Raw genomic sequence first — 6,406 nt, 5'->3', positions numbered from 1 at the left:
TCAGCCAGAGAGATGTCTGCTTTTCTCCTCTATTTAATACAACTCAATTGCTCTTGGCTTGTGGGTTTAAAGCACACAAAATACAGTTTTTAACATGTCCACAGCCATGTATCTCTTCAGAAATCAGTGACCCTGTCACAAATGTATTAATCCTTGCAAGACCCTTGTTTTGAACAGTTTTATGTAGGAACTATTTCCTTTTTAAAGAATGTACATGCCTTGATAAGTTAACATTATGCTGCCCTTTTAATGTTTTCTCTTTACATATACAGTACATTCCGAAGAAATAATATCGATAATTCCCAAACGTGTTATATTTATATGCTCCTTGTTGTGACTGCTGACATTCCTCTGGCAGGAAAAGCCCTTGTTCTGAAGTTTTTCTTTTCTCTCTTTTGAAGCTGTGCTTCCTTAGACAAATATAATGTCTTGTTTGGTTTTGGCTAATGTTCCACCTCTGAAGTGTGCTGCTGTCAGCTGGTGGATGATCACTGTGTCGTTTTGTTTCAGAGTGCGGCCTGCAGTTCTTCAGGACTCAGAGGATGGGCCCTGGGGAAGTCAAGGGCCCATGCAGGATATCCCACAGGGAACCTTCGTCTGGCGAGTGAGGACAGGCCTACACCAAAATTCATTGTTTTACAGCAATAATCGAAACCGCCAGCTTCTAATATCCCGCCCATCTTTCCACAGGTATGTCGGAGAGATCATCACAGATGCAGAGGCCGATTAAAAGAGAGAATGACTCTTTCTTTTTTCACCTCGAGAGAGGAGGGAGGAGAGCGCGAGAGGGAGATTTAAACAGCTGCACTTGGCTGGTATGAGACATGATTGCATGAAAGTGTTAACTTGTCATTGTGTGAGGTAAGAGAAGAAAATGCAGTTTCAATAAGAGGGAGGACTCAGAGAACACGTGTGGAAGCTGCTGTTACTTTTCATGTAATCAGGAGAGGTGGGGTGGACGAGGTGAGGTGCGGACGAGAGAAATGGTACATTGAAGTATTTAGGTTAGATTGAGGCAGGATGGGATTGAAACTCTAATGGATTTTAATCTTAATCTTGAATCAAGAATAACGAGTGAAAGTGCCCTGCACAAGGTAATTAAAGAGGAGCAAAAGCAAGTAAAATATTACATTACATTTCATTTAGCTGACGCTTTTATCCAAAGCGACTTACAATAAGTGCATTCGACCAAGAAGATACAAAGTTGAAGAAAACAGAATCATATAAGTACATCAGGTTTCATAGAGCCAAACCATTTTAAGTGCTACTCAACTGGCTTTAGATAAGCCAGTCCTTTGTTAGTATATAAGTGCTTGGTTAGTATATGAGTGCTTTTTATTTTGTTTTATTTTTTGTTAGAGGATAATAACAACTTAACTTTGTGCAAAAACAAACCAATGATCATTTCAAATGTATTTTCTGTGCACAGATTGCAAGCCAGAAAGCTGGGGAATTCAATACTTTTCATAGACGTGAATGTGTTTGACTCTGTGTGATTCCCTGTCATGGATTGGCAATCAATGCAGTGTTTTCTTGCTTTCTACCCATTGCATGCTGGGAAAGAGTCAAGATTCAAGGCTTTATTGTCATGTGCACATTAGCTACAGTGTAGATATGGAAAAACTTAAGTCACAGGCTCCTCCAACATTGCAACATGAATATAGGACATAAAACAAATAAAACATATACAATAGTGCAAGTCAAAGGGTCCCGTCCTCACTTATGAACCATAAGGAAAAGTATGTAGTTAAAACAAGGCATTGCTTCCATTGCACAGCTGCAACTGCTGTGTTGCAGGGATGTCAGGAATCTGGGGCGATGATGTGCCAGCTTCTCAGACATCCTCCACACTGCAGGCTGTGACGAAAAACAAATAACAACATCAGATTTCTTTCCCCTGTGCACTTCACTTACCTACTGCATTATATAGTTTTCCTTTAAAACAATCCAGCAATTTAGCTTTCATCCGAAATAGCGTATTCACAGATGATTCTGTGCTATCTCCAACATGCTTACATAACACTGTGCACAATTGACTGATATTCTTGAGATTATTATACATCCTGAGACAAATGACTGAAATGACTGAACACAGCAACCATTTTTTTAATTTTTCAGGATCCGCCAGTTGCACCAATTTCAAGGAGATTATTTCATGCAAAAATGTATCAAATGTGCTTTGCTAATAATTATAATCTCCTTGACCGGTTGTGACACCTCTCTCTTTCTCTTTCTATTGCTCTCTCACACATGCATTTATAGCAGAGAGAGATGACAGAGGTGCAAAGAATGTTTCATTCCTGGCATCTTAAGCTTTTCTGCACGATTGGCCTTTGGCGAAGTAAAGAAGTGTAGACACCTAAGAATGCCAAGCATAAACTCAGCGACTCTGTAATGTTCGAGGGAGAAAAAAGCAGAGAAGAAAGACAAAGCAAACACAAACATTCAAGCCTCTGGAGACGGAGGAAAGCAAAGCTGCCCTGCCTGGCAACAGCACTCATTTTGGCTGCATGGCTTTCATCTGGGCTTGGCCTTTTGACAACAGATGCAGTTGAAGCAATCTTCACAGCATGCATTATTATTTGTCTCAAAGGTCATTCATTCAGAATGTTGAGTTATAGGGGGAAGAGGTGAAGGGGTAGTATGCTGGTAAAAGCAGGCCTTGATGAATGGTAGAGGGACTGTGTACTTGTGCGTCTGTGATACCTAAAGATGTATTCATCAGTATGCATGTGCTGCATGTGGGATTACATGTGTTTGCCTGCATTGTATCTTTACACGCCCGGTTGCCTGTGTGTGTGTGTGTTGTGTGTGGTTGTGCATGAATTTCTTTTTGGCTCTGAATTTTAGCAGCAGCGTATGCCTGCCTTACTGTCTGTTCTCTGTGATCTCTTCATGAACTCAAAACTCATATCCACGTCTGCCACTCCATCTACTCTCCATGATGACCCCCATCAATTTCCATAATCATCCTTTTACTCTCCTTTATTATCGGTCTTCCATCTTCCCTGTCTCTCCAGCACTTTCTCATCTCCCTCTTATCTCCTCCTCGTCTCTCCAGAAGATTGCCTCAATGCACATTGCAGCAAAGCCGGCTCAAACTTCAGTCCAATTCTTCTACATGAATATTTCATTCATTTAAAAGCATTTTTTAGCTGTAAACAAAGTTCATGCAAAGTAAGAATTGGAATTTGGCCTAATTTGTGAAGTTCACAAACTAGCTAATTGGTTACTCTCAAATCAAAGGGGCTAAAACTGGACATGATGAACAACTTGTTTTATACCTTCAACTGAAAAAACATGAATTCCCTTTAAAACCAATAAGTTCTGATTAGTAACATGCAACATCTGTTTAATCATTCCCATAAATTACCCAAAGCGATGGTATTGAACTTGGTTGTGATACATCAACACAATTCTAATTGGAATTCATGATTTTGAAAGTCAGTAATTAAATCACATTGCTGCTTGTTTACAAACCGGTCCTCTGATTGTACACTGCTCCAGGGGTAACCTTTATGGAAGATGAAGCACCGTGCAGTGGGTTAGGTTAATGCAAAAACAACAATTAGTATGAATATTAATCAGACAAGGAGCAATAAAGTTTTGGAAAACACTGAGCATAGTCAATATTATTTTTGTCTGGTGGATTTAAAGGTGGTTAGAAGGAGTGTCTCTGAGTCAAAACCTAGAGATAAAACCCTCTGCATGCTTGCTTAAAACTGTTTTCATATGCCTGTCAGAATTATTTAATATTGTAAAACACTCTTGTTCACAGCTACTTCACCTCAGCTAAAGTAATATGGATCGGTCCATTCTTAGTAACTACCGACCCATACTGTATCTAACTTCTCCATCTTAGTTAAGATCAAATAAAAAGTTGTTCTTGAACAAGGTAATACTTTCGTCAAAAATCTATTATATTTTTGAGACTTCACAATCCGAGACCAACACAAAATAAAGAAGAAGTGTTGAATGATATAAAAAATAACTCATTCAATTAAGCTTTCAGTCCTTTTTTTCTTTGACTTCTTATTAGTGAGTTCCAGTATTGGTTTCAGGTGTTCTGTTCTAATTCTGATTTATGTAAAAGTGTTAGGCCTACTATATATGCAGAAAATGTAAGAGGGGATGAGGAAAATATATTCTCTTCACTGTGACTTGTAACAATGTTCTTTCTATCTACACTTTTACAGCTGTTGCACTTTTGTTTTTCTACCTTTGGGAACTGAGATAAATCAATAACACTTCCTACCGCTGCCTCATTGTTATATGAAACTGTGCAAGCCCAAAATTGATGTATACTATAAATCTAAAACTAGAGCATTTGTTTGAAATGTTAAAACAAAGTTGTATTATTCCAGTATAGGCTTTCAAGGCTTCGGGGGAAGTTGGGAAAGTACATACTGAGTTTAAGAGAATGATGAATGCTGTGTTCTTGTCTTTGCTGGGGGACATAATAATGATGTGACACATCTATCTTTATTACCATCCAACCTCCCAGTCCAGAACATCCAAGGGCAACATAAATATTGCACTCACAGAGAACATTTATCTTCACACACCTGAGTATAGCTTCCATCTGCAAGGAGACAAGTTCTCTTTTAGGTTTTGAACTATGTGCACGTTTTTTTGCTTTGTTATTCTTTATGGGAATGGCAAGTGAATAATTCTATATAAAGCCAATTTTAATCCGAGTAATAAAGGTTTTATTTATAGCGAGCAATAGAATGACTCAATCTTCATACAGAACAGGGGATAATCCTTATTTCTTATCCTTATCAGTAGCACATCATTTACTATAGTAACATTGGTGGAGTCATCCGTTTATCGAGCCAGAGTTGCGCTGCGATTGGCTTAAAGACGTAAACCACCGCCCCTTCGTACCTGTCGATCTGTGACAGGTCGCTGAAGCTCTCTGACGCCCCGCCCATCGCGTCCCTCCCGCCCCTTTCCACCGGCATTCAATCGTGAAGCGAATTGACTGTTGCAGGCTCGGTATGTGGCGCATGAGTATGCGTTTCGGGATGTAACGGCTGTTTCTCGGAGTACTCTCACTGAATTAAAACATATTTATATACCAGGGTGGCCCAGAAGATAGGAAACCTAAGAAGAGCGGACACAAACTAAGGGAGTTTACGACAGCGCGGAGTGGAGGGAGACACGGGAGCGTGGCAGGAGGGACGACCTAGCAAATCCAACCGACACCGCACGCAGAAATGGCGGAGCACCACGCAGCAGGCGACGGCAAGCACAAAGCGTCCACCAATGCCGGTGGCTCGGTGCACGGGAACAGCCGACCCGGCGCCGCGGGTGGAGGAGGGGGGAAAGTAGGCCTGTCTGGTGGACTCACACAGCCGGCAGGGTGGCAGTCTTTACTCTCCTTTAGCATTCTCTTCCTGGCCTGCCTGGCCGGATTCAGCTCAAGACTTTTCGCGGTGATCCGGTTCGAGAGCATCATCCACGAGTTTGATCCATGGTAAGCTAGCTCACGTCTGTCAGGTTTGTCAGGTTTCCTGGTTACAATTGCTTACAGTGACAAGCAAAGACAGAGGGGGATGTGCAAATCTCTGTAAAGGGGGGGTCATTCAAAATTGCATATGTGTTCTTTCTTTTGTTGTACTGTTTAAAAGTAATTAGCGAGTGTTTTCATCACCGATTTTAACTACTGTTTAGATGCCTGTGATCGTTAGCTCCACGAGAAGGATTCCCCATATTGACCAACGACAGGATTATATTGGTCTAATACTTTGAATATGAGCTCAGTGGCCTGATGTGTAGCCTTACATTGACATGTTAACAAGAGAACGGACTGAAACGCATCCAGCTGGTCCGGTACGACCACTTTTGTTAAACGATGCCCCCGTCAAAAACGCTGAATAATAGCTGTAGTGAGCGGTATAAGTAGACTACAACTGCAGGGACAACTTTGTTTAGGTTGTAGGGAAACATGTATAAGTAATGCATGATTTCTCTGTTCCCCGCGTGATTTAATTCATTGAAAATCCTGTGTGAGTGGGGGAAGTTGAAATAATTGTTGTTCCTTAAATGAAGATTATCGCTTCAGCGGTTGTCGATATGATGGATTGACTGTTTTTCCTGCTGGAAAAAATCTTCTCAAGAGTTTAACCCAATTTGCTGAGATAGTAGACAACATGCACACTGGATTGTAAGGTTCTCCTGCAAATTACAGCCAGTGCACATCATAACCATTACAGGGGTCTGTTTATAACCCGGAAGCCAAATGATCCGGTCTGGTGTGCCTGTCATCACAATGAGGATTATTCCGCTTTGTAACTGTGTCACATGGGCTCTCAAGTGTCCGCCGTCTGGTTGCAAAGCATCCCCTCGCTGCTGTCCTATACTCAGTGGCATCTAACCAGGCGGCACGACTGATGCATTCATT

General features: G+C 41.1%; 1 pseudogene; it reads left to right on the top strand.

The window, feature by feature from the left end:
* The first annotated feature begins 4,980 nt into the window (after nucleotides 1-4,980).
* Nucleotides 4,981-5,483, top strand: LOC104964881 (dolichyl-diphosphooligosaccharide--protein glycosyltransferase subunit STT3B pseudogene; annotated as a pseudogene).
* Nucleotides 5,484-6,406: the final 923 nt, after the last annotated feature.

This window comes from Notothenia coriiceps, unplaced genomic scaffold, assembly GCF_000735185.1.
Source record: "Notothenia coriiceps isolate Sejong01 unplaced genomic scaffold, NC01 NC01_scaffold00037244, whole genome shotgun sequence".
NCBI classification, from domain to species: Eukaryota; Metazoa; Chordata; class Actinopteri; order Perciformes; family Nototheniidae; genus Notothenia; species Notothenia coriiceps.
The sequence above is the reverse complement of the archived record's forward strand: the minus strand, read 5'-3'. Positions and strand labels throughout refer to the sequence as shown.